We start from the raw sequence: 8282 nt of genomic DNA, 5'->3' as shown, positions 1-8282 counted from the left end.
CCTAAACCTCCGTGGCCGTTAGTATGGCTGGACTCAGGCGTACCACCTCCCTGTGTGTGTGTGCGTGTTGGGAGCAGGGGGGCTCCTGCTTTGGTTCTCTCTGGGACACTGCCCACCAGACACAACCCCCGCTACTGCTACCTCCCCTCCACGTCCAAGTCCAACACCGGGAGCTCCTCCTACAGGAATTCAGCCAGTTCTGGGGAGACAACTGCCGGTGAGGGGGGAGCCCAAGGGTGAGTAACAGTTCCCGTGGGGATCGGGGCGCCCATGACTAATCAATGGGAGAGTGAGGGAGGAAACTTACATTCCTTGACTTGTAGGGCAGTGGATGGAGGTGGGAGGTGGGGCAGGGGCAGACTGAGGCAAGGACAACCAAGTAGGGACACAGAGATGGAAGCCAGGCTGGGGTGGGGGTGGGGTGTCTCTCCAGCCCTGATCTCTCCACACCCCAGGCTGAAGGAGAGGCAGGCCCCAGGTAACCAAACACCTGGGCCTCTGCTTTGCTCAGAGAGCTTCCCATTTGCTGGCCAATGAGCCCCTCCAGCGATCGCTCAAGTCAGCTTACAGACCTTGAATGGGTTGAGGGAGGGGCTCACTGGCATCTCATTCGCATACCTCAGCCCCCATTCCCACTCATCTAGGGGTCCCCATGCCCAGAAACCCAGCTTGGAAAAGCTCTACGGTGCCAGGTCGAGGGCTGCGCTAAGGGCATAAGAGCGGAAATGAGCTGGGAGCCAAGGTGCCGTGGGGAGGAAGGAAGCCAGTCTGCCGCCACAGAGGAGTCAGGAAAGAGAGGGAACAAACAGCCAAAGGCTTCCTGCCCACCCTCATCCCTGCCTCCCCCTCACATGCCCCACCAACCTCCTTCAGCCTATCCCAGCATCTTGGGGCTGCGGAGAGGGAGAAAAGGGGTGCAGAGACCCACACCGGACACCCAGTGATGCTTCCAGCTCAATAGCCTTCACGGCAGGGTGCCAGGGGCTACTCTCACAGCAGCCCCTGTATCCACTGCTGGGTGATCATCCCCACCTCAGCCAGCTGGGAAACCCCTTGCCCCAGTTTCTTCCACTGGGGACGAGAGTGACCCATTCCTCTCTGTCCTCTGGCTTACTTTCTCTAGCCTTCCCCTTGTCTGTGGTTGAAAGAGAAGGCCCTGGGTTAGGGAAGGGATGGGGTGACCGGGAGGGCAGGCAGCTGTCTCACCTCCCACTGCACTGGGAAGGGAGCAGGGTGGTCTCACACACGCACACACACACGCACACACACACACACACACACACAGGTTTTCACCTCACATAAACATTCACATCACACAGCATCTTCCCAGTCCTGCCAGCGCAAATGGTGAACATTCACGTGTAGGGATAAAGAAACCTGGGCCAACTTGGGCCCAAAATCTATCCTAGCTTTGGCTCTTCTCAAGGCCAGTTTCTCCTGCGCCCTTGCTCCTCCCCCAGGGCTTTCCCCGCTGAGCACAGCAGAGGTGGGCTGGGGGCACCTGAGGGTGCCCCATCCCCGAGCACGCTTGTGAGACTCGGTCAGCACTGGCTGGGTTTCTGGAACCCAGCCCCCCTCCCTGAGGTGATCACATGGAAAATGTCCAGCTGTGGTTGCTTGGAGAGATGAGCTCAGCCAGTCTGAGTGGGGCTGGGGGCCTGGACTCAGCGTCAGACTTTCCACCTCAGACGTTTCCCCTCCCCCCACCCGCAAATACCACCCCAGGGACTCAGGAGCAGGAAGGGGGCCAGAGGGACTTCTGATACACATTCTCAGCCCTGCACTGGTTTGGAGAAGGAGGGGGACCACTGAGTGCAGACTAGACCAGACCTGGATGCACCTCTGGTCTGTTTCATCCCTGCCCAGCCACTTCAAAGACAGAAACCCAGAAAAGAGGGCCACGGGAGACTGCCCCGCAATGTGATGTGTGGGAAGGACGTTGACTTCAGAAATCTGTGCCCAAGAGATGAGGGTGGGGAGGGAAGGGAACCAGAGGAGGAAGAGTCAGTTCAAGGACCCCAAGATGACAAAGGACATAGAAAGTCCTAAATGGGAAGGGGGTGGGGAGCAGACAGGTGGCCTGCAGGCTGTCTGAGCATCCAAACTGCCAACAAGAGGCCAGAGGGAAGTGTCCCCCTTTTCTACCCATCTCTCACTCCCCATGGCTCCGCACCCGGCCTCTCTCTCTCTGCCGGTCCTCTCCCTCCATTCCCCTCCCTCTTCTTTCCTTCTCCTTTCCTTTCCCCTTCCCTCCCTCCTACCATCTTTCGGGGGCCCTCCTTCCTACTTCCTCCACCACCTTCATTTCACTCCCCACTCATCACTCCTGGCTCGCCCTCCGTGGTCACTCTGCCTTTTGTCTCTTTGGAAACCTCTCTCTACCTCTTTGCTCTTATTTGTGTCTCCACCTCAGCCCAATTCCCCTTCTTCTTCTCCCTCTTTATGCCTCCCAACATGGCCCACTGAGCTTTGTACATAATTAGCACCCAAAGATGTATATTGAATTGGATCACTACACTTACTATGTGACTTGCACAGTTCTAGACACTTTATTTTCTTTTTTATAAATTTATTTATTTTATTTATTTATTTTTGGCTGCATTGGGTCTTTGTTGCTGCACGCTGGCTTTCTCTAGTTGCAGAGAGCGGGGGCTACTCTTCGTTGCAGTGCGAGGGCTAGTTGTGGCGCACGAGCTTAGTTGCTCCATGGCATGTGGGGTTTTCGCGGACCAGGGCTCAAACCCACGTCCCCTGCGTTGGCCAGTGGATTCTTAACCACTGCGCCACCAGGGAAGTCCCAGTTCTAGACACTTTAGAGTAGACAGATCTTTACTGATTAAAAAGTTGAAGCCAGGGAAGGTTTTGAGCTGACAAGGAACATCCTTAGAGCCTTGGTGAAGAAGATTAATTTGTCTGCCTGCAGTGAGTAGGGTGAGTTGCAGGGAGATGAGACCCTTTTTCATGTCCTTTCTCTCTCTCTCCAGCTGTTTCCCTCTGGCTCCTCCTCATCTTCACAGGCTTCCCCACCTGACCACAGCTTCTCCCTCTCTCCCTTCCATGGATCTCCCTCTCCTTCCTTCAGTTTTCCTTCTCTGCACCCCCTTTCCACCCTCCCTTCTCTCAACCCCCCCCTTTCCTAGAACATCTGTAAGCAATCGGCTTGTGGAGGGGGGGTAGGGTTGAGAGCTCTTCGCAGCCAGCTGTGGAGGGTGTGGCCTAAAGGAAGGGCTGATCTCTAGGAGGTGAAAGCTTAGAGCTCCATCCCACCTTCCCCTCCCCCAGCCACTCGGCTCTCCACCCAAACCCCAAACTTTCCTTCTTCCCCTATCAATCTCTACCACACACCCCTCCTCTACCTCTGAGACCTGAAGGCCCTAGCCCTACCCTTAACCCCACAATTCCATCATCTGGGACCCTCTAGTCAAACCTAGATCAGAGAGGTATCCCAGTGCCCAGCCTCTGAACTGCTGGACAGCTATTGAAAGAGATCTAAGCCAAAAGGTCAGGGAGTTCCTCTCCTTGGCTTCTCCCCTGGGGCTTTGAAGTCCAATCTAGGGTTGAGGCCAGAGGTGAGAAGAGATGGAGGCTGAAAGGGCATAGCCCATTCGACCTTTGCTGCAGGTAGGACAGGAAGCCCAATATATTTTTATACATCAGACTTGTAAATTGTATCCTCCACTACCTTCTATTATATTAATATCTCAACTCAGTAAAGCCACAAGCTTGAAGTCCGGAGGTTGTTTAAAAATCTTTTAGGGCTTGGTTCCCCCTCCAGCTATAGCTATGGAAGAGAGGGCTGTGGAGAGGAGCTCTCCCTATCACTGCGCTCCTGAATCTCAGCCCCAGAGACTTCTCATTTTACCCTTGGGGTTGGCTGCTGGGAACACCTGGATCCCTCGCAGGGATCACCGTATACCCCATTTACCCCCTAACTCATTACCCCAACATGTTATATCTCCCTGAAGGGAAGGGCAAGGGGAGGGACCTATTCTTAGCCCTGTACATGATGCCTGGCAAACAAATGTGCTCATTACGAGGTGACGATGGACAGGAAGGAATTGGCAGCCAAGGAAGGAGTGTGTGTTTGTTTGGGGGTGGAGGGGTGAGAAGTGCCAGAAGTCCAGAGAACTCATGGGAAGACTTATACCTTTTCACAAAAAGCAAGAAGGGGAACATGCTAGCCCCCATCCCCAACCTGATGCCAAAGCCAATGTATTGTGTGTTTAAGGACAAGTGGCATACCTATGCTGTACACACACACGCATGCACGCACACATGCACACGCACACGCACATCCTGATTCCAAACTGATCAGAGATGTTGTCTTTTTTTATTTATTTATTTTGGCTGCACCAAATGGCCTGTGGGATCTTAGCTCCCCAACCCGGGCCCTCAGCAGTGAAAGCGAGGAGTCCTAACCACTGGACCACCAGGGAATTCCCGCTGTCATCTTTATAGAGCCAGAAAAAGCTGAAGCTAGTGAAACAGTATGTCTGTGTTTTGGGTGCAATCTCTGGCCCTCTTGCCCTCCTCCTGGCCCCTTCCAATGCCCTAACTTTCCGTCTGGGATTGGTAATCCTTCCCAAGAGCGGGCTAGAAATGGCAAGCATCGTGGGGGTGGGAGGGAACGCCTGGCTCATCCTCAGCTCCTCACAGCCCCAGTTGGGTGTGCAGTGGCAATCCTGGTGCTCCAGGTCCCTCCCTGATGGGCTCCAGATGTGCTTACATCTGGGAAGGCCATCCCAGGAAACGACGCTCCCGCCCACAGCTCCCACCCCGGATGGATCTCTCCTTCAGCTTCCAGGCCCTTGAGCCCAGAAGCTTCAGGCACTCCTTTCTTCTCCAGAGGTAGGTACATGGCAACAAAGGAGAGAAAAAGGATGGAAAGAAATGGAGGTAGGGTGGGTGAGCAAATAAAATGAGGTCAATGTTTAGGACACCCCAGAGAATCTTATTTCCCTTTTAACTTCCTATGTGAAGTTGTTACATTTTCCTGCAGAATTCTGTTGCCTCAAAAAAATGCCAAAAGGTAGAATAGAAAAACTGAAGAGGGTTTGGAAAAGAAGACACTAGCTTGGATGGTGGAAATTCCTTCCCATTAATCGGATTGTTCTGGAGCCCTGGGCCTTGTATTTTTTTCCCCTAGTGTTCCCTTAGCCCTGCCCCCCTCCCACCAGTGCCCTTCCCCTAATCCCTGTCCCTCTGCCCCTCCCAAACCTAGTCCAGCCTGGAAAAACTCCCAGTTTCGTCCCTGCAGAGATACATGAGCACAGTCTCAAGCCTTAGGTTCAGAGCCCTAGAGCAAGAGAACCAAAGCATCCCATCTCCCAGGACTGGTCTTGTCCCCATGTTGTCTAGCAAACATCCTTCATCCACCCCTCCTGTGCTCTGAGCAAAGTGGGGGTAGAAAGGGGAGGGAAGTCTGCATTTATTTTAGGTCAGGACATGGGAGAGGGGTTTTTCCCAGGGTCAGACAGGAAGTGGGGATGGTGATGGGTGACGCACAGATAATAGAGCCATCAGTTCCCCTAAGCAGAGACCTGAGTCAGGGTGGCGACAGAGCTTTAGGGTTCATATGGCCCACTCCTGTACTTTCCGATTTCTCTCTCTTGGACACACATACATTTCAACTCTCCGTCTTTAGCAGGCTCCAGACCCAGACTCCTGGGATAACCAGGATCCTACTCTACTTCCAGAATCCTCCCCCAACCCCCAACCCTTGCAGCTCCATAATCTGTATAACTATCCCTCCTTCCTTCCCTCTGGGACACCCAGCTCCCACTCATCACCCCACCACAGGGCAGGAGGAGAGGGGCCCAGAAGCCACAAACCAATAAGCTCCTCTGATCCCTTTGTCCAGCGAAGTCTTCCCACTCTTTTTTGCATCATATCACATTGAGAACATTAGATTTGGACCATCCCCAGAGGTAGTGAGAGAAGTCGCTCTGGCCAGAAGCCACTAGCCTGGGGTCTCTGGTGCTCCCAGGTCTTACCAGGCTGCGAGGGTTGAGGGGATTGATACCTGCCTCAGCACACCTACAGCCCATCTGTGTGTGTTAACACACACCAGTTGGGAAGTTTTATTTCAGGAAGACCTCACCCAGCCTATGCCACCCCACCAGGCTTCTTACAGGCCCCACAAGGCTCAAGTCTATTCCCCGAAAACAGGATATCCAGCCTCAGTGCTCTCAGAATTTCCAGGCATTTGAGAATCTGGAAGAAGCAACCCCAGAGAAGTCACACACACACACACACACACACACACACACACACACACACACACTTCCATCCTGTTTCCGAGGATTAATGAATTGTGCACCCAATCTTCCCCACCCCCACCCTAGGAACAATGGTCCTATGTTAAATATCTCTGCTCCAGAATCTTCCCCCTGTAGAAACCCAGCCCAGTTTAGAGGACTAAACTAACAGTGCAGTGGGAAAAGCAAGGACTTTGGGATCAGTTGGGAGGAAATTTGGGTTCTACCTCTGCCCCTTTCTTTCTGCTGATCTTGTCTTAGTCACTTCACTCTCTGGGCCTCAGTTTCCTGACAGTAAAATGAGAATCATAATACCTGCAGTGCTGGAGATATTCGGAAGATGAAATGGGATAAAGGCAGGTTAATGGTCAAGCCCAAGGCCAGGTATATAGCATATGCTAAATAAACTATTATTAATATTCCTCACCCCTCTCCCACGCCACTGACACTCAGCGTGGCTCCTGGCTTTAAAACTTGCACCTCTACCCTGAACTCCTCTGAGGAAATTCAGTCTCCTAGTTCTAAGCTCCAGCCTTCAGGGCAGGCAGGCTGGTGACAGCAGGAGTCTGGTGAGTGTCCTGCCCTTGCCCTTCACCCCTTCTGCCCCTCTGTCAAGCAGACCGTGATTAATAATAATCAGTCATCACAGCAAATCATTCTTACTGAGCAATGAAGGGACAGAGGGTAGCAGAGAGGTCAGAGCCGAGAGAGAAAACAGAGACACTTGGAGACACACAGACTGGCCAGAGACAAGCTGAGAGATACACAGAGAAAAAGCTGACAGGAGACAGAGCATTTAGTGGGCAGTGGGCTGAGAGGAGAGAGTATTGGGTTTAGAGTCAAAACACTTAGGTTCCAGACTCACCACTAACTGGCAGCCATGTGACCTTGGACAAGTCAATTCACCTCTCTACACCCATTTCCTCTTCTGAAGGAGAGGGTTGGGCTGATGATCCCTAGGAACCCCCTCCTGGCTGACCTTTCTAGGCCAGCTTCCAGACCTGGAGGGCTGCCTGAAGCAGCTCCAACTAGGAGGGAACCCCAAGCGCAGGCCTGGCCCGGAGCAGAGGAAGGGAGGGCCAGGCAGAGGCAGGCATGGTGAGACGGAAGGCAGGAGGTGTTGGGGCCACTGGGAGAGGACTTATAAGGGCAGAGAGAGCCAAGAGAGGAGGGATATTGGGGGGAGTAGAAAAGCCAGCCAGAGAATGACTAAGGGGCTCCCGGTGTAAACAGGAGCAGGCAATGGACAGGGAGGGGGCCTGTTTGACTTGGCCAAGCACGGGGGGGGTGGAGTGGGGAGGAGAACTGGGGCAGGACGCTATGTCCCCTGTCCCTCACCAAGGCTCCTGGGAGGAGCTGAATCACACACCTCCCTCCCTGTATCCCTCCCCACCCCCACCCCAAGCTCCCAAATCCTGGGAAAATCTAAAGAGCTTGTGCCTGGGCTGAAAAAGGAGAGATTTGGGTTCACACACACATGCTCTGCTGGGTTATACAGCAGTCAGCCCTCAACCTCTTTCCTCCCAGAGAGGGTCTCAGCCCTTGGCTTGAGTAGTTTTCACCTAGAGGTTACCTTCACGGCAGTGCTGTGCTTAAGATCCTGACCCAGAGATTCTTTGGGTTCCTCGCCTAAGAGGGGGTCAGGACCTGCAGATGTGAGAGTGGGATGGGAGCCAGCATCACTCCACAGTCTGACCAGCTGCCTTCTCCCTTGGGCTGCAGCTGGCTCTGGAGAGGGGCTTTTAAAAAAACAGCTGGGTGATTTGGGACAGGAAGTAGAGTAGTAGAATGAGGAGGAGACTCGTGGCGAAGGAAAAAGCATTGATTCTGAGTCCCCCAAGCCAGAGTGGGGCAGGGGACTGGAGAAGAGAAGGGGCAGGGTTCTGATTCGGGGGATTATTATTCTGGAAGGGGAGGAGTCCTGGAGGAAAAAGACAGGAAGAGGGCTGGAAAGGAGAGGAGGTTAGGAGAGAATCTAGGCCCCTTGGTCCCCCTCCCCCAGACTAAGATAAAGACTAGAATCCT

The sequence above is a fragment of the Balaenoptera musculus genome, chromosome 10, assembly GCF_009873245.2.
Source record: "Balaenoptera musculus isolate JJ_BM4_2016_0621 chromosome 10, mBalMus1.pri.v3, whole genome shotgun sequence".
In the NCBI taxonomy this organism is placed as follows: Eukaryota; Metazoa; Chordata; class Mammalia; order Artiodactyla; family Balaenopteridae; genus Balaenoptera; species Balaenoptera musculus.
The sequence above is the reverse complement of the archived record's forward strand: the minus strand, read 5'-3'. Positions refer to the sequence as shown.